The sequence below is a fragment of the Odocoileus virginianus genome, chromosome 2 (assembly GCF_023699985.2).
Source record: "Odocoileus virginianus isolate 20LAN1187 ecotype Illinois chromosome 2, Ovbor_1.2, whole genome shotgun sequence".
Lineage (NCBI taxonomy): Eukaryota > Metazoa > Chordata > Mammalia > Artiodactyla > Cervidae > Odocoileus > Odocoileus virginianus.
The window spans coordinates 55,633,757-55,661,116 of NC_069675.1; the positions used below are offsets into that span (position 1 = coordinate 55,633,757).

The 27,360-nt window shown below is 38.2% G+C and overlaps 1 protein-coding gene and 1 pseudogene across 1 annotated transcript in view; both read left to right on the plus strand.

The window, feature by feature from the left end:
* The window catches only part of LRRTM4 (leucine rich repeat transmembrane neuronal 4), a 924,628-nt gene that overhangs the window by 132,905 nt on the left and 764,363 nt on the right, over nucleotides 1–27,360 (plus strand). The gene's annotated exons all lie outside the window — the stretch shown is intronic.
* Nucleotides 21,327–22,231, plus strand: LOC110135248 (V-type proton ATPase subunit D pseudogene; annotated as a pseudogene).

A 27,360-nucleotide genomic window follows, 5' to 3' on the forward strand; every position in this document is an offset into this window, starting at 1 on the left:
AGACACAGATGTATAGAACAGACTTTTGGACTCTGTGGGAGAAGGCGAGGGTGGGATGTTTCGAGAGAACAGCATTGAAACATGTATATTATCTAGGGTGAAACAGATCACCAGCCCAGGTTGAATGCATGAGACAAGTGCTCGGACCTGGTGCACTGGGAAGACCCAGAGGGATCGGGCGGAGAGGGAGGTGGGAGGAGGGATCGGGATGGGGAACACATGTAAATTCATGGCTGATTGATGTCAATGTATGACAAAACCCACTACAATATTGTAAAGAAATTAGCCTCCAACTAATTAAAAAAAAAAAAGAAATAAATAAAAAATCAACCCAGGAGTTCTGTTACTTTCTGTGTAGCATTCATAAATGGAAGTGAAAGAATTATGTTTTAGAAATCTCTAAATTCCGAACATAATCCCTGGACAATCCCCATCACTGCTTCCGTGTCCCTGGTAGAAGTCCCAGCCTTGGCTCTAGGCATTAACAGTGAAAAAGAGCAAACTTGTCACGAGCAACTTCATTCAAGAACCCGCGCTATACACAAAGGCAGCCAGCTGTCCCTATAGCTAAGAAGAGAGCTGCTGAGTGGGGCAAACTGCTTTTACCATTTTTGAAATAAACCTTAAGTGAAAGCAGAGAATCCATCTCTTTACCCTCAGGCACATACATGTGGAAAGTAACAATTTAATATAATTATTTTAAAGGTTAATCAAAATTTGAAGCAAACCCACTGTGGACTAACATTTTGGAAGCCAAGAAAAGTGCGTAACAATGCCGGGAACCCAAACTTGAGGAGGAACGTACAAGTGAGAGGAACAGTGCATGCGGAGCCCCAGACACCTCTGATGTCGCCGTGCATCTTCCCCCAGCGGCCCAGTTCATTTGAAGGTGTCTCTGCTAATGCTTGATGCTGGTTGAAGAATTGCTGATTTAGGCTCTACTGTAAAATTCATATGCACGGCTGTCCTATAACTATGGAATTAGCTTCATTCTGTCATGCAAGGACATCTCAATCCAAGTACGATTGACTTTTAGGCTCATGGAATTCTTCGGTGTGTTTTGTGCGTTGAATGCTATTTAACAGCAGCCATAGCATCTACCACTGTTGTCATGTGTTAATCTCTAAGTCATGTCCGACTCTTTGTGACTGCATAGACTGTAGCCTGCCAGGCTCCTCTATCCATGGAATTCTCCAGGCAAGAATATTGGAAGGGGCTGCCATTCCCTTCTCCAGGGGATCTTCCCAACCCACGGATCAAACCTGGGTCTTCTGCATTGCAGGCATATTCAATGCCAGTAACACCTCTCCCTCATTTGTGACAACCAACAATGTTTCCAGACGTTACCAAATGTTCCCTTATAGGAGACAGGGCAACAGCACAAACTACTGCATGATAGTTTACTGACCACATTCCTTCTGTGACTGATCATATTTTCCTCTTTATTTTATTTATTTATTTCCTCTTATTTTATGTGTGGGAGAAAAAACCTGGAAAAGTGTGATTCATCCTTGGTTTCCTGTTTTGGTTTTTAATTTCATGTTTTAAATATACATTTAAATTTAAATTTAATTTAATTTAAATTTAATTTACATTTAAATTCACAAATGAGGGAGAGGTGTTACTGGCATTTACACCTCCCTGGTGGCTCAGAGGTTAAAAAGCGTCTGCCTGGAATGCGGAAGACCCGGGTTTGATCCCTGAGTTGGGAAGATCCCCCGGAGAAGGAAATGGCAACCCACTCCAGTATTCTTGCCTGGAGAATCCCGTGGAAGGAGGAGCCTGGTAGGGTACAGTCCATGGGGTCGCAAAGAGTCGGACATGACTGAGCGACTTCACTTTAAATTTACATGTTTTTTATTTTTAAGCTCACCAGTATTTGTTCTATAAAGTTCATAATGGACATTGGGGAAAATTTGTATATTCATAAAAATTAGTAATAGATCTCAAACAAAATATAACATATGTAAACTAGGATTTTTTGTCAACTAGGCATTATTTTTTTTTTCAACTAGACATTATTAATTTGGGCTGAGATGTTTCTAATCACAGCATAGACAGTCATACAGAACAAACAACTAAATAAGTTCATGGAACAAACATCTTTTTGTTTCCTCTACACAAAGTATGCTAAGTACTCAGTAAATAAAGCAGACTGAAAACAGAAAATATGTCATGCTTTCATGGAACTTACTATGTAACTGGAAGAGATAAATAATAAACAATGAAAAGTAAGTGAACATCAGAATCCTGGGATCCTAGGAGCCACTTTAAGAGTCTTTTGGCCTAGTAAGTAAATTAAATGGCATAATGGAAGCTGGTACAAATAAAGCAGGGCAGGAGAAAAAGAGTACATCTGTGAAGATGTGTCTAAACTGAAACAGGATAGTGCAGACATATCTAACAATCTGATTGTGTGCAAAGTCATGTGTATGACTTAGAGAAGGACATCTGTGTTCTGGAAGAGCCAGATCAAAGGCTTGAGGTAGGCACATACCTGTCATGGGATAGGAATCATGTGGTTGAGATAGATGCAAGAAAAAAATAAAGTCAAAGAGACCTTGAGTGGGGCACTGGCTTGTGCAAGGCCAAAGAGTCATAGGAGGACTTTGTATCTTTCTTTGCACATCACTGGCAATTATTGGAAACTTTTGAGCAGACAATACTTAGGAATGTTAGGATAACAAGGGTCTTACTTCTTTTTATCAAAATAAGCTAAAAACATGCTACAGTGATCAAACAGAAATTGTCTTAGATATGAACAATAATCATTGTCTAACCTGATCAAAACTTTGTGTGTTTTAATATTTAAGCATAGCATTTTTCTTAATGTAAAAAATCATCAAAAGTTTGAACAAAAATATGTCAATCAACCGGATTAAGTCACATATTTCAGTGTGATTTAAATTATTTAAAACAAAAATCATTAGGTATACTATATCCAACAATGCTATTGTCCCTACCTCACAAAAGCAGTTTGGAGAACTCCATAAACCCACATTGCTTACATTTTTAATAAACAGCCAAATATTCTTAGAGCCTAAACTAAGGCTATTTTGACACAGGAATAGCTGGAATGGGGGTGCTATGTACCTCTTCTTAATGCCTAAGGGCTTTTCCACTGCAAGTCCATGTTTGCTTCCTTTAGATTCCATCCTATGCCATTAAACTAATTTGTAGGGGTGAGCGATCTAACTGAGATCGTGTTCTTCATTTGGTCCTCTCTCTCTTTCTGGAAGTTTTATAATCCAAAAAGTAGAGTGATATATTTTCCTTCTTTTATAAGCTTTCAGTTTTACTTTACAGTTTTTTAAAAAAACTTGCTCAGTTGCCTTAGATTAAGCCTCCATAACAAAATACCATACACTGGGTGGCTTAAACAACAGAACTTAATATTCTTACAGTTCTGGAGAATAGACATCCAAGATCAGGATACCAACATGATTCAGTTCCATCAGGGATCAATATCAGGTGAGGGTTCTCTTCTTGTATTATAGATGGCAATCATGATGGAAAGAAAGATCTTTTATTCTTCTTGTACAGCTACTAATTATTGTATTTGGAGCCCATTTAACCTTAGTGACCACTTTGAAAAGCTCTATTTCTGAATTTAGTCTCAGTGAGGGTTAAAACATAAACATACCAATTTGGGGTCAGCACAGTTCAGTCCATAGCAGTAATGTTAAATAATTATCCTTATTGGTATTCTAGACCATTAATTTTATTTCAAAATTATCTATTCTGCTATCATTCTCCTTTGGCTTTTCAAATTATATATTGTGTTATATATGTGTGTACAGATGATGTATATGGGAAATCTCATAGCAAGAGTACTGGAATGGGTTGCCATTTCCTTCTCCAACTGTACATAGTACATATGTGTATATTGTAGAAAATATATGTATGTGTATACACAGGCATGACAGCAACTAAACAATTGTGCACAATATATCTACATGTATATATATATATATATATATATATATAGACATGTGTGCATATTTCCCAGATAGTTCTTTTGTAATACACTTCTTGCATTCTCTTAAAATTTTGAAATATAGATTTTTTTTTTTCCCCTTTGGGGCTAAAATTCTCTCCTGTTAAACCTCCTTCAGAGAAAATAACCTATGGAAATTTTGTCAGGTAGATCTCTATTTTTCAAATAAATGAATCCCTTAAATAAGGACTTAATTCCTTTTTTCTATTTATACTATCCCATTCATATTAGAGCGGGGGGCTTCCCAGGTGACTCAGTGGTAAAATATCTATCTGCCAGTGCAGGAGACGTAAGAGATGCCAGTTCAATCCCTGGGTCAAGAAGATCCCCATGACGTAGGAAATGGCAACCCACTCCAGTATTCTTGCCTGGAGAATCCAATGGACAAAGGAGCCTTGCAGGCTACATTTCATGGGGTTGCAAAGAGTCAGACAGAACGGAGTGTATGCACGCACACACGCATACCTTCACAATAGACCATTGCTCAGCATGAGTGGATGTTTATTTTTAACTTCTGAGAGTAGTTAATGACAACTAAGAAGTTGTAATTCGTGCCGAAGTACACAGAAGCCTTTCTGTGGGATGAAAGTAAATGGGCTTCAGAACTGTCTTCTCTTGAGAAATAAGGGGAGGCTCCTGGTTCTTAGACTTGCCAAGAAAAAGTAGATCTTTTTCAGACGCATGATAGAGAAATAATTCTACTTTTTATGTAGAGCCCTATCAGGTTTCCCTGATAGCTCAGTTGATAAAAAATTCACCTGCAATGCTGGAGACCCTGGTTCCATTCCTGGGTTGGGAAGATCCACTGGAGAAGGGATAGGCTACCCACTTCAGTATTCTTGGGCTTCTCTTGTGGGTCGGCTGGTAAAGAATGTGCCTGCAACTTGGGAGACCTGGGTTTGATCCCAGTGGAAAGAATACCCGCTCCAATATTCCGGTCTAGAGAATTCCATGGACAACCCATGGGGTCCACAAAGAGTCGGACATGACTGAGTGACTTTCACTTAAAGGATATCCAGGAAGGCAAGATCAGCAATAGTTCCCCATATATTAGCACAACATCTGGGTAGATGCAATTCACCCCCTAATGTTGAAGGGACATTTGGCCCTCCAACCTGGGCCAGTTTGTGCTCAGCAGATAACACTCTACTGGCTCACACACACAAGGACACCTCAAGGTCAAGAACTCATGTGTATAGTAATCCATCAGACCTGATTCTGCCACATCTCTGATCCCTCCTACCAGCATCTGCTATTTGTATTAGTAAAGTCAGCTTAGCAGGATATAGCAGAGTAGATAGTATGTCCTCTTAGCCCTGTTTTTCTCTGCGGAAGTCAGAGCCCTTTCCCCCTCTTTGACTTTACTTCTCTGATTCTGTTCTGAGGGTCAGAGTCTAACTCAATTTTTAAAAATATGTTTCACATATCTTGTGTTCTTGTTTCATTATCTTAAAAAGAGAGAGTTTAACAATTTAATGCATGTTAATTGAGTAGTTATTTGCTGTCTTGTTGGTGTTTATACAATTCTGTTCAAGGTATAATTGGATAAATAATGGAATTGAAAGAGACTTCCTGACCTTCATGAGTCTATTATATACTTAGAAGTTCAGGCATGATTATATAAACAGAGATAATTAAAATAAGCCTGGGATAACCTCTTTCTGACTTTGATATAAAGTTCTGTGGAAATACAAAATAGCAGTGGTCAGAATGAATTTAGATTTCAACAGGAGATTTATTGGAAAAGATGCCTTGAAGCAGTTTTAAAGGAAGTCAGGGGTGTGAGTGGGTGGAAATTGCTATGTAGCTTATGTCAAGAATAGGCAAAAGTGAAAATAAATGAAAGGGCAAGGATGATTAGAACATTTTCAAGAACCAAATTCACATATAGCTTGGTTTATATGATTGAAAAAATGTTCAATTTGTTTTAGTGTATATTTTTTTCATTTAGTAAACACAATTTTCTTTTAACAAAATACATTTCAAACTTCATAACTGTTAAATGATTGACTTAGTGATAATCATCAGGTATCTCTAATATAATTAGTATTATGGGAAAATGGTATATCCATGCATCTTTTTCTCTGATTTCACCAGTTGTCAGAAGAGATAAGGTATAAGAATAAGAATTTTTACCTCTTCCTCTGGTCTGAATTCAGATAAAACCTGAATGAGTCTTAGGAAGAAGGATTCCTTAGCAATTTACCATAGAATCATGACAGGAAATACTCTAAAACAAGAAGTCATGCAAAGGACATCTTTTGAGAGAATGGCAGCCAAGGGTTTTAGTGGATGCTTGATAGCAATTACTACTGTTACTGTTCAGTGGATAATTTGTGTCTGACTTCTCAACCAGATGGACTGCAGTTCGCCAGGCTTCCCCATCCTTTGCCATCTCCCAGAGCTTGCTCACACTTACGTCTAATGAATTGGAGATGTCATCCATCCTCTGTTGTCCCTTCTCCACTTGCCTGCAATCTTTCTCAGCATCAGGGTCTTTTCCAATGAGTCGGCTCCTCACATCAGGTGGTCAAAGTATTGGAGCTTCAGCTTCAGCACCAGTCCTTCCAATGAATATACAGGACTGATTTCCTTTAGGATTGACTGGTTTGAATTTCTTGCAGTCAAGGGGCTCTCAGGAATCTTCTCCAACACAGTTCAAAAGCATCAGTTCTTTGCAGCTCAGCCATCTGTGTGCTCCAACTCTCACATTCATAAATGACTACTGGAAAAATCATAGCTTTGACTATATGGACCTTTGTTGGCAAAATAATGACCCTGCTTTTTAATATGCTTTTTAATATGTCAAGGTTTGTCATAGCTTTTCTTCCAAGGAGCAAGTGTCTTTTAATTTCATGACTGCAGTCACCATCTGCAGTGATTTTGGAGCCCCCAAAATAAAAGTCTGTCACTGTTTCCATTGTTTCCCCATCTTCTTTCAATGAAGTGATGAGACCAGATGCCATTATCTATGTTTCTTTGAATGTTGAATTTTAAACCAGCTTTTTCACTCTCCTCTTTCACCTTCTTCAAGAGGCTCTTTAGTTCCTCTTCACTTTCTGCAATAACAGTGGTGTCTTCTGCATATCTGATGTTATTGATATTTCTCCCTTCACTCTTGATCCCAATTTGTGCTTCATCAAGCCTGGCATTTGTCATGATTTACTCTGCATATAAGTTAAATAAGCAGGGTGACAGTATACAGCCTTGATATATTTCTTTCCCAATTTGGAACTAGTTTGTTGTTCCATGTCCAGCTCCAGCTGTTGCTTCTTGACCTGCATACAGTTGTGGTTGGAGCCAGGTAAGGTGGTCTGGTATCCCATCTTGAGAAGAATTTTCCATATTTGTTGTGATCCACACTCAAAAGTGGTAGTGTAGGCAATGAAGCAGAAGTAGATGCTTTTTTATGGAATTCTCTTGCTTTTTCTATGATCCAATGGATGTTGGAAATTTGAGCTCTGGTTCCTCTGCCTTTTCTAAATGCAGCTTGAATATCTGGAAGTTCTCAGTTCATGTACTATTGAAGCCTAACTTGGAGAATTTTGAGTACTATTATGCTAGTGCATGAAATGAGTGCAATCGTGAGTTTGTTTGAACATTGTTTGCTATTGTCCTTCTTTGGGGTTGGGATGAAAACTGACCCTTTCCAGTCCTGTGGCTTCTGCTGAGTTTTCCAAATTTTCAGGCATATTGAGTACTTTCACTTTCAAAGCATCACATTTTAGGATATGAAATAGCTCAGCTGGAATTCCATCACCTCTACTAGCTTTGATCCCAATAATGCTTCCTAAGGCCCTCTTGACTTCCCATTCCAGGATGTCTAACTCTAGGTGAGTGATCACACCATCATGGTTATCTGGGTCATTAAAATCTCTTGTGCAGAGTTCTTTTGTGTTTTCTCATCACCTCTTAATATCTTCTGCTTCTGTTTTGTCCGTACTGTTTCTGTCCTTTATTGTGCTCATCTTTGTGTGAAATGTTCCCTTGGCATCTTTGATTTTCTTGAAGATTTCTCTAGCCTTTCCCATTCTATACTTTTCCTCTATTTCTTTGCATTGATCACTGAGGAAGGCTTTCTTATCTCTCCTCACTATTCTCTGGAACTCTGTATTCAGATGGGTTTATCTTTCCTCTCCTTGGCCTTCTGTTTCTCTTTAATCAGCTATTTGTAAGTCCTCCTCAGACAACCATTTTGCCTTTTTGCATTTCTTTTTCTTGTGGATGATTTTGATTACCACCTCCTATACAATGTTGTGAACCTCTGCCCATAGTTCTTCAGGCACCTGTATATCAGATCTAATCCCTTGTATCTATTTGTCACTTCCACTGTATAATTGTAAGGGATTTGATTTAGGTCATACCTGAATAGCCTAGTTTTTTCCCTTACTTTAATCAATTTACATCAGAATTGTGCAATAAGGAGTTCATGATCTGAGTCACAGTCAGCTCCCAGTCTTGTTTTTGCTGACTGTATAGAGTTTCTCCATCTTTGGCTGCAAAGAATATAATCAATCTGGTTTCAGTATTGACCATCTTGTGATGGCCACGTGTAGAGTCATCTTTTGTGTTGTTGGAAGAGGGTGTTTGCTATGACCAGGGCTTTCTCTAGGGCAATATCTGTTAGCCTTGGCTCTGCTTCATTTTGTACCTGGTACTCCAGGTATCTCTTGACTTCCTACTTTTCCATTCCAGTCCCGTATGATGAAAAAGACATCTTTTTTTTTTTTTTTGGTGTTAGTGCAAAAAGGTCTTATAGATCTTCATAGAACTGTTCAGCTTCAGCTTCTTTGGCATTAGTGGTTGGGGCATAAACTTAGATTACTATGATACTGAATGGTTTGCCTTGGAAACTAACCAAGATCACTCTTCATTATTAAGATTGCATGCAAGTACTGCATTTTGGATGCAGCAACTCAGATACAGTGGTTCCTGAATTAAATTCACCCATTCCTGTCCATTACCTGAAATGTCAATGTTCACTCTTGCCCTCTCCTTCTTGACCACTTTCAATTTACCTTGATTCGTGGACCTAATATTCCAGGTTCCTATACAACATTGTTCTCTACAGCACTGGACTTTACTTTCACCACCAGACACATCCACACCTAGGAGTTGTTTCTACTTTGGCTCAGCCTCTTCATTCCTTCTGGTGCTATTTCTCTTCTTTCCAGTAGCATATTGGGCACCTATTGACCTGGGTACTTCTTCTTCCGATGTCATATCTTCTTGCCTTTTCATACTATTCATGGGCTTCTCAAGGCAATAATGCTGAAGTGGTTTTCCATTTCCTTCTCCAATGGACCATGTTTTTTCAGAACTCTCCACCATGACCCACCTGTCTTGGGTGGCCCTACAGAGAATGTGAGAGTTGGACTATAAAGAAAGCTGAGCACTGAAGAATTGATATTTTTGAATTGTGGTGTTGGAGAAGACTCTTGAGAGTCCTTTGGACTGCAAGAGATCCAACACATCCATCCTAAAGGAAATCAGTTCTGAATGTTTATTGGAAGGACTGATGTTGAAGCTGAAACTCCCATACTTTGGCCACCTGATGGGAAGAGCTGACACATTTGAAAAGACCCTAAGGCTGGGAAAGATTGAAGGCAAGACGAGAAGGGGACAACAGAGTTGGATGGCATCACCGTCTCAATGGACATGAGTTTGAGTAATCTCTGCAGGGAGGCCTGGCATGCTGCAGTCCATTGGGTCACAAATAGTCAGACACGACTGAGTGACTGAACTGAACTGAACTGAACGGGGCATGGCTCATAGTTTCATTGAGTCAGACAGAGCTGTGATCTACATGAGAAGTTTGGCTAGTTTCTTATGATTGTAGTTTTCATTCTGTCTTCCTTCTGATGGATGAGGATAAGAGGTTTGTGGAAGCTTCCTGAAGGGAGGGATTGGCTGTGGCATAAACAAGGTCTTGGTCCGGTGAGCAGGACCGTGTTCACTAAATCTTTACTTCAGTTATCTGCTGATGGGTGGGGCTGTGTTCCCTCCCTGTTGTTTGGCCTGAGGCCAATCTGTGGTAGGAGTAATCCCAGCACACCACTGCTCCCAGGACTGTTGTATTCAACGTCCTGACTATAGACCCATGGCTCCACTGGAGACTCCTGAACACTCTGGGGAAGTCTGGCTTAGGCACTTTTGGGGTCACTTCTCCTTTCTCCTGGGTCCTGGTGAGCACAAGTTTTTGTCTGTGCCCGCCAAGAGTCAGTTTCCTCAGTCCTGTGGAAGTCCTATAATCAAGTCCTTTGGCCTTCAAATTCCCTGGGGGTTCTCAGTTCCTTTGCCAGGTCCTCAGGTTGGGAAATCTGTTGTGGGCCTAGAACTTTTGCAAAATTACAAGTACGTCTTTGCTGTAATTGTTCTCCCATTTGTGGGGCATCTGCTCGGCCTATGGTCGCATTAATGGCATCGTCCTCCAAGAGGACTTATACCACACATTGCACCTCCCAGGTCTGCTGCATCCAGAGCCCCTGTTCCCATGGCAGGTGACTGATGACCCATGCCTCTGCAGGGGACACTCAAACACTCAAAGGCAGGTCTGGCTCTGTCTCTTGTGGGAGTCACTTCTCCTTTCCCTGGGTCCTGGTGCCCACAGAGTTTTGGGGGGCCCTCTGTGCATTTTTGACAGGTATAAGGTTTTATTCTAAACAGGATTTCACCCATCCTACCATCTTGCTGGGGCTTCTCCTTTACCCTTGGATTCAGGGTATCGTTTTTTGGTGGGATCCAACATTCTCCTGTTGATGGTTGTTCAGCAGTTAGTTGCAAATTTGTGTTCCCACAGGGGATGAGTGCACATTCTGCTACTCTGCCATCTTGGATACTGTCTCCTAGTTTGTGTGTGTGTGTTCACTCATGTCCAACTCTTTGTTACCCCTTGAACTTTAGTCCACTAGGCTCCTCTCTCCATGGAATTTTCCAGGCAAGAATACTGGAGTGGGTTGCCATTTCCTGCTCCAAGGGATCTTTCCAACTCAGGAAAACGTGTGACTCTTGCTTCTCCTGTGTTGGCAGGTAGATTCTTTTCCATTGTGCCACCTAGGAAGCCCCCCATCTTCTAGAGTTTCCTCAAATGTCCTTTAAGTCAATGAGGCTACCTAACCATCTCATCCTCTGCTTTTCCTTTGTCCTTTTGCTTTTAATCTTTCTCAACAACAGGGTGTTTTCCAATGATTTGGCTCTTCACATCAAGTGGCCAAAGTATTAGAGCTTCAGCCTCAGCAACAGTCCTTCCAATGAATGTTCAGGGTTGATTTCCTTTAGGATCAGTTGATGGATATTAGTTTTGTCTAATACGTTTGGACTGTTGATGACTTTTTCCAGTAAATCATGACCAGGGAAAAACCCAATGATAAGTACGATGGATTTCCATGATCCTCATTGCTGCTGACTTGGAAACTCTGTGTGTTCTTAGCATTTATTGTCCCTCAAAGTTGTGAAATTTAAAAAAAAAAAAAACTGAGTAAGCCATAGAAATGCAGTTTTAAAAACTGAGGTCTGAAGCTGGTTTTATTTAGGATATAGACTTCTTACTTGAGTCTCTCATCTACTTTTAATAAGATATGAGCCACAGAGTGAGCCTGTGAAATGCACATAAAGAATTCTGAGTAAGAACATTCCAAACTTCAATCATATTGTTTCAAAGAGTCCTATTATTTGTGTTTCACTCTAAAGTGAAAACTTAAGAAAATACTTTAAAATACTTATTTCTCAGTTAAACAAACAACAGTATAGCAATTCTGGCACTCAAATGTTTATAAGGCAAATTTTTTTTAATTAAAATATGCCAGAAATAAATTACAGAAAGACAAATATTGTATATTATTGCTTATATTTGGAATAAAAAAAACATATACAACAAAACAGAAACAGACTCATAGATTTAGAGAATAAACTAGTAGTTACCGTTGAGAACAGGGAAGGAGGAAGGGCAAAGTAGAGGTAGGGGAGTAAAAGGACAAACTACTACGTAGGTACTGTGCATAAAATAAATAATTTATACTATGTATAAAAGAAATAATCTGCAAGATTTCCAGATGGTGCTAGTGGTAAAGAACATGTCTGTCAGTGCCGAAGACATAAGAGACATGGGTTCAATTCCTGGGTTGGGAAGATCCCCTAGAGGAGGGCATGGCAACCCACCAGTATTCTTGTCTGGAGAATCCCATGGAAAGAGGATCCTGGTGAGCTATAGTTCATGGGGTTGCAAAGAGTCGGACACAACTGAAGTGACTTGGCACACAAGTATGCACAAGAATACATTGTATAGCACAGGGAATGTAGCTTATATTTTACAGTAATTTTAAATAAAGTATAATCTACAAAAATTGAACTACTACATTGTATACCTGACCCACCTCTTGAGAACTTATGCACAGGTCAGGAAGCAACAGTTAGAACTGGAGATGGACCAACAGACTAGTTTCAAATAGGAAAAGGAGTACGTCAAGGCTGCATATTGTCACCTTGCTTATTTAACTTATATGCAGAGTACATCATGAGAAATGCTGGGCTGGAAGAAACACAAGCTGGTATCAAGATTGGCAGGAGAAACATCAATAACCTCAGATGTGCAGATGATACCACCCTTATGGCAAAAGTGAAGAGGAACCAAAAAGCCTCTTGATGAAAGTGAAAGAGGAGAGTGAAAAAGTTGGCTTAAAGATTAACATTCAGAAAACTAAGATCATGGCATCTGGTCCCACCACTTCATGGCAAATAGATGGGGGAACAGTGGAAGCAGTGTCAGACTTTATTTTTGGGGGCTCCAAAATCACTGCAGATGGTGATTGCAGCCATGAAATTAAAAGATGCTTACTCCTTGGAAGGAAAGGTATGACCAACCTAGATAGCATATTAAAAAGCAGAGACGTTACTTTGCCAATAAAGGTTCATCTAGTCAAGGCTATGGTTTTTCCAGTGGTCATGTATGGATGTGAGAGCTGCACTGTGAAGAAATCTGAGCGCTGAAAAATTTATGCTTTTGAACTGTGGTGTTGGAGAAGACTCTTGAGAGTCCCTTGGACTGCAAGGAGATCCAATCAGTCCATCCTAAAGGAGATCAGTCCTGGGTGTTCATTGGAAGGACTGATGCTGAAGCTGAAACTCCAATACTTTGGCCGTCTTATGCGAAGAGTTGACTCATTGGAAAAGACCCTGATGCTGAGAGGGATTGGGGGCAGGAGGAGAAGGGGACGACAGAGGATGAGATGGCTGGATGGCATTACTGACTCTATGGGCATGAGTTTGAGTAATCTCCGGGAGTTGGTGATGGACAGAGAGGCCTGGCATGCTGCGATTCATGGGGTCACAAAGAGTCGGACACGACTGAGGGACTGAACTGAACTGAACTGAACTGATACCTGAAATTAATATAATATTATAAATCAGATACAATTCAATTAAAAATGTAAAGTAAATGCAAAAGCATGTATTGCAAGATTAAGTTATTGCTATGTGATTTCTCAAAATAGTTAATTTCTTAACATGTTTTCAAATGCTTTGCCCACTGATTAAAAGACATCTGTTTATAGAGACATCTTAGAGAGCAAAAACATATTTAGCAGGCTATCTCCAAAAGGAAATTTAATATAAATACTTTTTTTAAGAAAAGTAAAATTTTATCAAATACTGAGATTTAAAAATTAATTTGCATTGATTTTAGAAAATATTTTTGATTCTGCCTTTCAAGAAATGTAAAACATTTAGTTTGGGAGGGAAGGACTTTTTTTTTATAACCACACATTTAAAATAATTTATTATCCAAAAGAAAGCACATCTGATGTTAGTTACTATCATGCTTTCCTGAAAGCTCTGAATTCTGTTTTCGTGTGTGATGCTCCACTTGTCCTCATAAAACATTACCATAGAGTAAAAATTATCAGGAATGCATTTTCATTGTGTTTGCATTGTGTTGACTACATGTAAAATAAATACTACAGTTTTCTCACTTTTAAGATTTATTTTATTGTGGCAAAATCACATAATATGAAACATACTATTTTAACATATTTAACTGTGCAGTTCAGTGCCACTAAGTATATTCATATTGTTGTGCTACTCTCACTATCATTCATATACTGAATTTTCCACCTTCCTAAACAGAAACTCTGTTCCCACTAAACACCAACTTGCCACTCCTTCTCCCCAACCCCTCCATTCTTAGGCCCCTGGCATCTACCAATGTACTTTCTGAGTCTATGAATCCAACGATTCTAGGTGACTCATACAAGTGAAATCAAACAGTATTTGTTGCACCTAATGGATATTGGAAAGCAATTTTAAGGTTAAGTTTAATTTAACATATGTCTTACAAACATATTGCATCCTTTAAAAAGAAAAAGCTGTTTTGAATGTAAAAGTGTAGGAAAATCTATACACAAAATAAATGTCTGACTAATAAAAGTTATGACTAAACGGAAAAAGTAGATATTGTAGGTTTGCTATTTTTGTTCACTGATCTATCTCTAGCATCTACATTACCAGAGAAGGTACTCAAAAATTACTTGCTGAATGAACACATGACTGAGAATACCATGATCATTTCTGTTTATTATTAAATTATTAAATAAAGAGGTCTAATAGTTTAAAAAACATATATGTTAAGGCTTTTGATGTTTTTAAATAACTAGATCTAATGAAAAATGAAATATTATAGTGTTTTAATATCTCATTATTTCAGAGTTTAATTTATTTAGTTATCTTTATCTCTCTCTCTCTCTTTTTTTTTTTTTTCATTTATTTTTATTAGTTGGAGGCTAATTACTTTACATCATTGCAGTGGTTTTTGTCATACATTGAAATGAATTAGCCATGGATTTACATGTATTCCCCATCCCGGTCCCCCCTCCCACCTCCCTCTCCACCCGATCCCTCTGGGTCTTCCCAGTGCACCAGGCCCGAGCACTTGTCTCATGCACCCAACCTGGGCTGGTGATCTGGGAGAAGGCGAGGGTGGGATGTTTCAAGAGAACAGCATCGAAACATGTATATTATCTAGGGTGAAACATATATCTCTCTCTCTTTTTTTAACTCAGTTCCTTTAGTTTTCATTCCAGAAAGGAGTTCTTTTTACTAAACCTGGGGAGTCTAGTTCTAAGCTATAGTTTTATTTGGAAGTGGTATGTTTTTACTAAAATTCCATTAATAAATTTCCATAGTAAGAAAAATCTTTTGATGGTAGTAATTTTTCATGTGTTCATTTTAACAGACGTTCAGAAAAGTATGAATTTTTTATTTTTGAGAATCAAATTGTAGCCATTTGAATGTTTTTACAATGATAAGCCTTTGTAAAATGTGAGCTATATTTGTGAACAAAACAAAGGCATTCATTCAGTAGCAACCCATAAAAACAAATGTTTGTGTGCATACCCTGAATATATTTATTTCAGAAAAAAAAAATCTAGATGGCTGAATAAATCTGTAAGTGACCACAGGATAATATTGGTTACTTAAATCCCAAAAGTATGATAACATCAGATTTTCTCATTTGTAGGACCATCATAGGCTTACAAATTTTATGGAGGTGAATTATTTATTAGCTGTTAACTACTCATCATGAATTTTGCAGTCATGATTTGAAAGTTCTCAAGATTTAGAGGACAAAATGAAGGAAATATTATCCTTCTGTAATAAAGCATGTTGGAAAAATGGACTCAATACACAAAGGGAAAAGCACAAACCATGTTTTATTTTAAAGAAAAAATAGATGTGATATGGACTATGTAGAGAAAATATTTGTATATTCTCATAATACACCTTGATTCTAAAGTATAAATTAAAGGAAATATTAGCCAATTATATATTTTTCCTATAGAGGATTTCAAGCTTCCCAGGTGTCTTTGTGGAAGAAAATCTGCCTGCCAATGCAAAAGACTCAGAATACACAGGTTAAATCCCCAGATCAGGAAGATCCCCTGGAGGAGAAAATGGAAACCCATTCCAGTATTCTTGCCTGGAAAATCAAGGTGACTGAGGCACCTCACTGGCTACAGCTCATAGGGTCACAAAAAGTCTGACATGACTGAGCATGCACACACACATAGAGGATTTCAACCATAATCTACTAATCAAGAAAAAATCAATCATGTTTCGATGTTCTGGGTTAACTAGCATTTAGTCAATGACATTCATATATGCATATCACAAATACCCAGCGAGTACCTATGATGCACCAAGCACTGTTCTGAAGTCCGTGAGACAGACACTGTGTTTGATATGGAATCAGATTTCAGGCCAAGAAGGTACATACAAATAAATAGACAATCACAATACAAAATGTTGAAAGAAAAGCAAGGTACTGTGGAAATTTCCTAAGACAGATCTCTATTAATAAAAGGGATTCTATGGGAGAACCCCAAAGAAGTAGTACTTTTCAGTAGCAGTAGTACTTATGATGACTCTCAATGTTGAAAAGAAATTTAAGAGACAAATAAGTGGGGAGATAGAATGTTTCATGCAGAGTAATATGCACAAAAGTTGTTCTCATCAGGAGACAGGGTATGTGGTTTTTGGAAGAAGTAAATGTGAGTCAAAATGGTTGACACTTGGAATTTAAGAGGGTCATAAGGATAAATCTCAAGCCATCAAAAAATCTTGATGACTGTAAAACTGAGAAAGAGTAAATTTAAGGAAGAATACATTAGTAATCTTGCACCTCATAAAAAGGAAAACAATTTTCAACAGGCATGTACATTAAAGAGGGTAATCTCTAATTCAGTAAAAGTGAATAAGTATTCACATGAAGAAATACATTTCTCTAAGCAAAGCCTATTAACTATAGCTAAAATACGGAAATTATTCCAATATAAGTATTGTGTAGAGGAGTATGATTGGGAAATACAATACTTTTTTAGAGAAAAAAAGTATTTCCTCACAAAGAAAACATGTATCAAACATTTGAGTAAAGTGGGCAAACTTATGTCTTCTTTAGTGATTTTACAGTGACTCTTGATTTGCAGTATACTGGAATGCAAACAGGTCAGTACAATTTAGAACCATGATCAATATTCACTCCTTCCTAAATTGCTACCATTAAATCTTTCTAACCTCATATATATTTCAACAAAACTTTAGAGATTATTTTATCTAACTTCTTATTGTATGTGAAAAAAGAAAAGCCATTGAAAATAGTCAAACTCTATCTTGTTTCCCTCAGCTTTTTTTGAAGTAAAACTGACAAATAAAATTGCTTATCTTAAAGCATATAATTTGATATTTAATATATGTATACATTGTGAAAAGATTACCACAATTATGTAATTAACATATCCATCATCTCACACAGTTATCTCTTGGTTTGTTTTATGGTGATACAATTGATAGCTACCCTCTCAGCAATTTTCTCATCTTTGATTTTAGGTTTGATGTTTTGATGTTTGGTTTTCTAACCAGGTAGCTCATGTATTAGAAATGAATTACTGGTACTGTGTATGTGTGAAGGGGAGAAGTGTATAAAGCATGTGCAGAGAGGGCTAGTGTTTTGTTCACAAATTATCAATCAATGAGCATAAATTTCTGGGCATGAATGCTAGACTGCTGACTTCACACTCGCTCCTCCCCTACTAATAGTCTGTCTTCCTGAGAAAGCATGATTGGATCAGAACAATTCCTAAATACTATGAGAAATTTTAGAAAAATATGCATCCTTTACTGATGCCAAATTATGCTTGGGAATCTGTCCTCATGGAGTTCATGGTCTTTAATTGGTTTTAGTCCTGATAGGGCTACCACTGGCCAAGAAATGGAGAAAATTAAAACACACTGAGATAAAGCGGACACGACTGAGAGACTTAACTGAACTGACTGACTGAGATAAAGTGAAGAATGATCAGGGCTCTTTGAGTTTAGTTCAGTTCAGTCACTCAGTCATGTTCTACTCTTTGCAGCCCCATGAACTGCAGCATGCCAGGCCTCCCTGTCCATCACCAACTCCCGGAGTCTACCCAAACCCATGTCCATTGAATCGGTGATGACATCCAACCATCTCATCCTCTGTCGTCCCCTTCTTCTCCTGCCCTCAATCTTTTCCAGCATCAGAGTCTTTTCAAATGAGTCAGCTCTTCACATCAGGTGGCCAAAGTATTGAAGTTTCAGCTTCAGCATCAGTCCTTCCAATGAACACCCAGGACTGATCTCCTTTAGGATGGACTGGTTGGATCTCCTTGCAGTCCAAAGGACTCTCAAGAGTCTTCTCCAACACCATAGTTCAAAAGCATCAATTCTTTGGTGCTCAGCTTTCTTTATAGTCCAACTCTCATATCCATACATGACCACTGGAAAAACCATAGCCTTGACTAAACAGACCTTTGTTGGCAACGTAATGTCTCTGCTTTTTAATATGCTGTCTAGGTTGGTCGTAACTTTCCTTCCAAGGGGTAAGCGTCTTTTAATCACATGGCTGCAATCACCATCTGCAGTGACTTTGGAGCCCAGAAAAATAAATTCAGCCACTGTGTCCAGTGTTTCCCCTCTATTTGCCATGAAGTGATGGGACCAGATGCCATGATCTTAGTTTTATGAATGTTGAGCTTCAAGCCAACTTTTTCACTCTCCTCTTTCACTTTCATCAAAAGGCTCTTTAGTTCCTCTTCACTTTCTGCCATAAGGGTGGTGCCATCTGCATATCTGAGGTTATTGATATTTCTCCCGGCAATCTTGATTCCAGCTTGTGCTTCCTCCAGCCCAGTGTTTCTCATGATGTACTCTGCATATAAGTTACAGAAAGAACACTGATCAGACGAAGATAGGAAAACAAGCAAGAGAAGCCTTCCTTGGGTAGGTCAATTGAAGATAGCATAGAGGCTGTCCACATAATACTCACCATCTCTTTTCATAGTATTTATCTGACTAAATTATAATTATCCGTGCATTTGTCTGTTTGCCCTTAAAGGTGAAGTTCTGACCTTATCTTTGTTTTCACAGCTGTGCTATGGTACAGTGCCTCACACTTCGAAAACCTTTAATATCTGTTTGTTTGATGAAAGGATGATTGGAAAAGACTTAAAAAAAATGGAAAAGAAGATGAGAAGAAAGGAAAGAAGGTGAAAGAAAGAAACAAACATAGTCAGATGGAATTAGAAACTTTTAAAAATTTTATTTCAGATAGTAATCTAATCTTCTCCCAACATTTAAGAACCTTGTCACTCAGAAGTATTGCAAATATTTCCTCATTTTTCTTTTCTAATAAACATATAATTGAACACTAAACATATATAATTAAACATTGCTTGGTAAACTTGCTTGGCGGAAAGTCTCACTTGCTTTTGGTGAAAAAGTTAGGGTAAAGACCTCCCAGCCATCCACATAATTGGGGATGTTTCTGAGGGAACTAACAGCATAACTAGACAAGAGAGATTATTGATGTTTGCCTGGTGTTTGAAACATGGATCCACATAAATGCATGATTTCATTCCAGGAGGTAATAGTTGGCATTGTCTGTGGGTGGGGGGTTAGATGAGGGAGAACCCTACAGAAGGATTTTCCTTCTCTACATCAATTCTCTCACACTGGAAACAGTTTCCTGAACTTCCTGTGACAAATCATGCCTCTAGTTCTCATCTGTGAAGAGAATTTTCTCCAACAGGTGTATTGGCTTAAACCAATTGGATTATCCATTTCATACTCTACAGTAATTGGGTTCAGTAACACAAAACAGAGTTGATCAAAGAATACATTTGCTGGGATTTCTGAAAAGGAAAACTTTTCACTGTTTTTGGAATGAGTAGTGCCAGTTTAGGAGACTGGAACTGCTCAAGTCAACTGGTTATCCTGAAGGAAATCAACTTGATGATGAAACAGAGGAAAGGGTCTTAAGATAGGGATCTCCATTACCTGGTTTAAGCTACTGCAGGTAAAGTCAGAAGTAACCATATTCTTTTCAGGTCTATTTAACCAAGCAATTTCACTTTAGTTTATTATAGATAAACTATTAGATTTCCTCTAATTACAAGCAAGATAATCATTAATGATGCAAATAATGAACTAAGAAGTATAAAACCAGTATTTGAGTCAATAATCTTGCCACAAAGCAACTGCACTTTGTTGGCTAGTTACCTTTGCAGTTGAGAAACTGACCACCCAAAAAAAGAAAAGGACAAATCTCCCCTGTTTGGTTAAAGAATACACTTGTGTCTCAATAGACACAATGTATGTTAAAATACTTATTAAGTAGTACATTAATAAACAAATGTAAGGGAATATCTTTCATAGCTTGAAAATGAGCATTACTTATTCTTACTGACAATGAAATTGAGGTAGAGAAATTAGATGGTAAAAAGTTAAATCAAGATATTTTAACTTTTTATATAAATATATCTCTGCCATACCATGCTGCTGATAAAATGTAGAACAATTTGCAAAATTGCATCTAATTAATGATGGCAGTTTCTGATTAATTATTACCCACATCTCCCTTGATAGTCCTGCTGCCACAGATACCCTTTCATTGCACAGACATGACCTTGAGTTTCAACACTGTCATGTCTTCAGTTACAGACAGACATGATTTGAAGCAGCCAAATTTTCTTTTTACAACCAGTAATTCACATTTAGTCTGTTCAAAATACTCTTGGGGTTAGCACATCCAGAAGGCATTATCCCAAAATTAAACACTCATAGCTGCTTGCAAAATACTTGCAAATACAGAGCATTTGCAGGGTGGCTAAACAGATATAACTGTAGTATACTGCAGAGATTTGGGGGAAATTTAGGAGTGAACATATTAAGGGTGATAGTTTTCTTCCTCTGTCTCCTAGTCTTTTGTTCAGAGATAAATTAATTTCTTCCAAATGACATTCTGCTAGAATCTTGGCTATACCACAAACTAAAATGTTGCCTTCAGATACTCTAGATGTCTGTGATCCTTGTCTACTCCATAGATCCACCTGTCATTATTCACACTGAGGTTATATTTGCATGGGAAGTACTTAGAGGTCTCTATGAATAATGCCAAAGTGAAACAGAACTGTAGTCAGTAAAATTTAGGAACAAGTGATTAGTCCTTACAAAATCTACTCTAAGGCCCACAGTTATGCCTGTGGGAAGACTAAGATTGGGACAGATGCCTGGGCTGATGTCACAGAAGTTCACTCTTAAAGTGAGACAAGCAAGGGGACAGTATGAACTCAGAACCGAAAATCTACATCCCATTATCAGTAGGTCATGTGTTCCTCAAGGAAAACGATGGGGTCTTATACATTCCTGCTTTTCAGAGCCCAGCATACTGCTTTCCACCATAGGGAGCCTTCTATGAGTTGGCTAAATACACTGGTGGAGGGTGGAAGTGCTTCAGTAGGAACTCAAGATATGACAGGTACCAACAGGAAACAGAAGTGAAGATGGCATATCCTGGCTGCCTCTTAGCGTTGTGAGAGAGTCACGTGACACAAGCAGCCGTATCAGGTTTAGAAAGACTCAGTGGTTGGGTTGTTGCAGCCACGGTTACCCAGCCAGGGACCTGAGCCAGTCATCTCCAGAATGTCGGGCAAAGTCCGAACTGAAATCTTTCCCTCTTGAGTGGCACAGACCATCATGAAGGCTCCATTAAAAGGAGCACAGATAGGTGGAAACTTCATGAAGAAAGAAACCTGTTGCCTAACTCTTTCGACAGATCCTAAGGAAGATAATAATAGAGACTAAAATGTAGATGGGTGAAGTGATGAGAGAAGCTGCCTTTTCATTTTCTGAGGCCAAGTTCACAGTGAAAGACTTAAGCACCCCAGTTATCCAAAATGTAAATGGACCCCAGATGAAGATTAGAGCAAAGAAAAATAATGTAACAGGTGTTCCTTTGCCAGTGTTTGAACTTACCATGAAGGAACTGACAGTTGAACGGTTTGACTAAACCGAAGAGGAATTATGCCAAAGCTGTGGAACTGGATTTGCTGCAGACTTCCTTTGTTACTTTGGATAAAGCTATTAAGATAATCAACAGGTGGGCAAATGCCGTTGAACATGTCATCATTCCCTGGATTGAACCTACCCTCTCCTATATCATCACAGAGCTGGATGAGAGAGAGTGAGAAGAGTTCTACAGGATAAAGCAAATACAGGAGAATAAAAAGATTCAAGGAAAAATCTGATAAGGACTTGGAGCAAGGGAAGGCAGCTGGAGAAGTGACAGAGCCCTGCTAATCTCCTGGTTCAAGAGAAAGTTGAAGATCTTCTGCTTGAATAATCTCTCCTGCTCTGATTCTTTCAGAAGGCCTAACATGGCACCATTTTACTTCATGGTGTGTAGGTTTGGTGTGAGTGGCTATTTATTTTTTGGCTTAAGAATTTCACAGGTTGTTAAATTTCCCTGAATGTCTGTTAATGGGATCTGCCTTTGCAGAGTCATAATTAAACAGCTAATAATCACCAATGAAATCTGTAAAACCTGCCCAGGAACTTGTGGAATTTATTCTGCACAAGTGTCACCCTACTTCACTTATATGTCTCTTACAAGTGATCCCCTTACCAAACATATTAAGAAATCCCTTTTACGAAGCAGCAGTGGTCTCAGGCCAAAATACGTAGACCAGCTGTTGCTGGAGCAACCTTTGTTCCTATCTGTTCACACCCCTTGGCACCATTGTCTGAGATTGCTACAGCCATTCTTGTGTTAGTTATTGTGGAATTTCTCTCCTCAAGCTTTATGAAAACCTTCACCTATTTTTGTTTGAATAACAGGTCTCTGTCTGGTCTGTCATGGGGACAATTCTGACAATTCAAATGTGTCTATGGTATAAACAATAAAATGATTTAAAAAAGAAAAAAAAAGAAAGAAACCCAAGATCCTGGGGTCAAATGCTTGTGTACCCTATCCCATGAAAAAGTATAAAGGAGAGTGACTGGGATCTAGGGTCACATCCAACCCCAATATTTTGCTGAGGATACTTGTTATGTTAAGCCAAACAGTTTAGAGACACAAAGGAGACTGAGGCTAAGGTTTAGATCACTGTGAGAGTCCTTTGTGAGAGATCAGGGGAAGGTAAGGGAAATCAGGAAGAGGGCTGCACATATGTTCCAGGAAGCTTTTTCTGAATGTCCTCTACAAAAGTAATGCATTTCCTCCACATTTAAATTGCAAAAATTTTATAATATTTAGTAGATTATGGGGAATGGAAAGCAAAAGTAGGAAGTAAAGAAATATCTAGAGTAACAGGCAAATTTGGCCAAGGAGTATAGAATGAAGAAGGGCAAAGGCTAACAGAGTTTTGACAAGAGAAAATACTGGTCATAGCAAATATCCTCTTCCAACAACACAAGAGAAGACTCTACACATGGACATCACCAAAAGGTCAATACTGAAATCAGATTGATTACATTCTTTGCTGCCAAAGATGGAGACACTCTACACAGTCCACTAAAACAAGACCGGGAGCTGACTGTGTCACAGACATGAACTCCTTATTGACAAATTCAGGTTTAAATTGAAGAAAGTAGGGAAAACCACTAGATCATTCAGGTAGACCTAAATCAAATCTCTTATGATTATATATTGGAAGTGACAAATAGATTCAAGGAATTATATCTGATAGAGTGCCTGAAGAACTATGGACAGAGTTTCCTGACACTGTACGAGGCAGGGGTCAAGACCATACCCAAGAAAAAGAAATGCAAAAGGCAAAATGGTCATCTGAGGAGGCCTTACAAATAGCTGTGAAAAGAAGAGAAGCAAAAGGCAAAGGAGAAAAGGAAAGATATACCCATTTGAATGCAGAGTTCCAAAGAATAGCAAGGAGAGACAAGAAAGTCTTTCTCAATGATCAATGCAACGAAATAGAGGAGAACAATAGAATGGGAAAGACAAGAGATCGCTTCAAGAAAATTAGAGATACCAAGGGAACTTTTCATGCAAAGATGGGCACAATAAAGGACAGAAATGGTATGGACTTAACAGAAGCATAAGATATTAAGATGTGGCAAGAATACACAGAAGAACTATGCAAAAAAGCTGTTCATACCCATATAATCGCACTGGTGTGATCACTCACCTAGAGCCAGACATCCAGGAATGTGAAGTCAAGTGGGCCTCAGGAAGCATCACTATGAACAAAGCTAGTAGAGGTGATGGAATTCCAGTGGAGCTATTTCAAATCCTGAAAGATGATGCTGTGAAAGTGCTGCACTCAATATGCCAGCAAATTTGTAAAACTCAGCAGTGGCCACAGGACTGGAAAACATCAGTTTTCATTCCAATCTCAAAGAAAGGCAATGCCAAAGAATGCTCAAACTACCACACAATTGCACTCATCTCACAAGTTAGCAAAGTAGTGTTCAAAATTCTCCAAGCCAGGCTTCAACCGTATATGAACCATGAACTTCCAGATGTTCAAACTGGTTTTAGAAAAGGCAGAGGAACCAGAGATCAGATTGCCAACATTAGTTGGATTATTAAAAAAAGGAAGAGAGTTCCAGGGAAACATCTACTTCTGCTTTACTGACTATGCCAAAGCCTTTGACTGTGTGGATCACAACAAACTGTGGAAAATTCTGAAAGAGATGGGAATACCAGACCACCTGACCTGCCTCCTGAGAAATCTGTGTGCAGGTCAAACTGCAACAGTTAGAACTGGACATGGAACAACAGACTGGTTACAAATAGGGAAAGGAGTACATCAAGGCTGTATACTGTCACTCTGCTTATTTAACTTATGTGCATAGTGCATCATGAAAAACGCTGGACTGGACGAAACACAACTTGAAATCAAGATTGCCGGGAGAAATATCAATAACCTCAGATATGTGGGTGACACTACCCTTATGGCCGAAAGCGAAGAAGCATTAAAGAGTCTCTTGATGAAAGTGAAAGAGGAGAGTGAAAAAGTTGGCATAAAACAACATTCAGTAAACCAAGATCATGGCATCTGGCCTCATCACTTCATGGCAAATAGATGGAGAAGCAGTGAAAACAGTGACAGATTTTATTTATTTTATTTTTGGCTCCAAAACCACTGCAGATGGTGACTTCAACCTTGAAATTAAAATATACTTGCTCCTTGGAAGAAAAGTTATGACCAACCTAGACAGCATACTAAATAGCAGAAACATTACTTTGTCAACAAAAGTCTGTCTAGTCAAGGCTATGGTCTTTCCAGTAGTCATGTATGGATGTGAGAATTGGACCATGAAGAAAGCAGAGGGCTGAAAAATTTATGCTTTTGAACTGTGGTGTTGGAGAAGACTCTTGAGAGTCCCTTGGACTGCAAGGAGATACAACCAGTCCATCCTAAAGGAAATCAGTTCTGACTATTCATTGGAAGGACTGATGCTGAAGCTGAAACTCCAATACTCATTGAGTTTCAAATTCTCTGACTCATTTGAAAAGACCCTGATGCTGGGTAAGATTGAAGGTGGGAGGAGAAGGGGACAACAGAGGATAAGATGGTTGGATGGCTTCACGCACTCAATGGACATAAGTTTGAGTAAATTCCAAGAGTTGGTGGTGGACAGGAAGGGCTGGTATGCTGCAGTCCATGGGATCGCAAAGAGTCGGACATGACTGAGCAAGTGAACTGAGCTAAACTGACTATACCTTGCATGTCTAATGCTCATTATTTATTATTCCTGGTAGATTATGATCTCCTTGAAAATAAAACTCATATCTTTTTCACCAGTTACATTCATATTACCTCAACATTGTTTCTTCTATGTAGTAAATTTCCAATGAATGTTTGTTGAATGAAACTGTGCCCAAAGTTGTTACCTTGCTGACGTCTTATGGCAATGGTGTATATAACAGAATGATCTGGAGTGATTTTAAACATGCAAACCTGGATAGACCAGTTCTATCCACCACAGATTCTGATGCATTCAACTAACTGGCAGACTTAAAACATGGTTTAATACCCCTAGATCATTCTGTTATATGTACCTGACTAAATATCAGTACTTTAGTGAGTGAGAAAGAAAATGCTGTTGATTTCCAATAGAATAAATTTCAATTTGCCCAAATTTTCTTTAGCTTCCTTCTTCTCAGTTAGTATTCTTCTACGCCTTATGGCACCCAATTTTCAATATACTTTCCCATAGGGACTATCTCACTTAATTAGCTGTCTGCCAGATTGGAAAGCAATCCCTGATCAGGTGTTAGCTGATGCTTCCTATGGTGTTACATCTTGTAAAGCAATTTCAATTTAATAGGAAAATGCGAGGACCAAAATCTTTAGGGCTTAAGATATCTAATAGGGGTTTCAAGTACCAGCATGAGAGCTATTTCAGGACAGGGAGGTCTTTAAAACAGACCTCTAAAATCACAACAAAATGGGTTTTCCACTTATGAGGTTGGCCCCATTTCTCCAAACATCAAATATCAGTTATATCTGACATGAAAAGTTTCTGGTGATTTCTATTCTATTGAATATAGTCCTGAATTTAAGAAAACATTTATTTGTAAATTGCTCTTTATAAGTGTTAGTCTTATAGTATCTTTTAAAATCTATGATGTTTGTTTATATATATATATATATATAATGATTTGTGGGACAAGTTTAGTAGTGACAGGTAAATTAATCCAAGCAGTTTTCTTTCAAAGCTAAGTCAAGGTTTCTTTGTTAATGAACATTTTCTTCTTTACTTATCATAAACTTAAATGGGACAAAGAGGAGCAAGACTGCCACCAGAGAAGTGCTACAGTAGGAGGTTACAACCCTTCATTTTCTCTATGGGTTTGATTAGCATTGTTCCTTAAACTTTTCAGTCAACTTTAATATCAATTTAGGGCAGATAAGTTAAAACTAAAGATAAAACTCTTCTACTTAAAAAAAAAGTTTGGTTTTTATTTTTTAAAAGAACAAAGGCTGAGAAATGACATTCCTTATTAAAGAAAATCTATCAATTATTTATCTTCTTTGTTTTACACCTCTTCTAAAAGAAGAAAAAACATGCATGCACATGCTCACACACATGCACACAGGCAAATATACAACCTAAAAGACAAAGAAACAAAGAAGTCTCCAAATGGTTAAAGACTACTTTGTATCAGATTCTCTTGCAAATATACTATATTTAATTTTCAAAGTAATCCTATGAGGATAAAATATTATTGTGTTTATTTTTTTCTACCACTAACTAACTTGAAGAAATTCCACAAGGCAGGATTCAATGTTCATTAACACACACACACACACACACACACACAAACACACTCTCAATGGAAGAATGTTATTTGTATGATTAGATGAAAACAGCTGTATTTTTCCCCATAAAGTTGGTTAAATTGTAATATTTTCTCATAAAGTGTGAATCATTAGTACCAGAAAACAGCAGAACATGCACATGTGATTCATTACATATTTTCCTAGTTGACTTTAATTGATATTAATTTTTTTCATGCAAACATTTATTAAACAGAAACTGTAGTACTT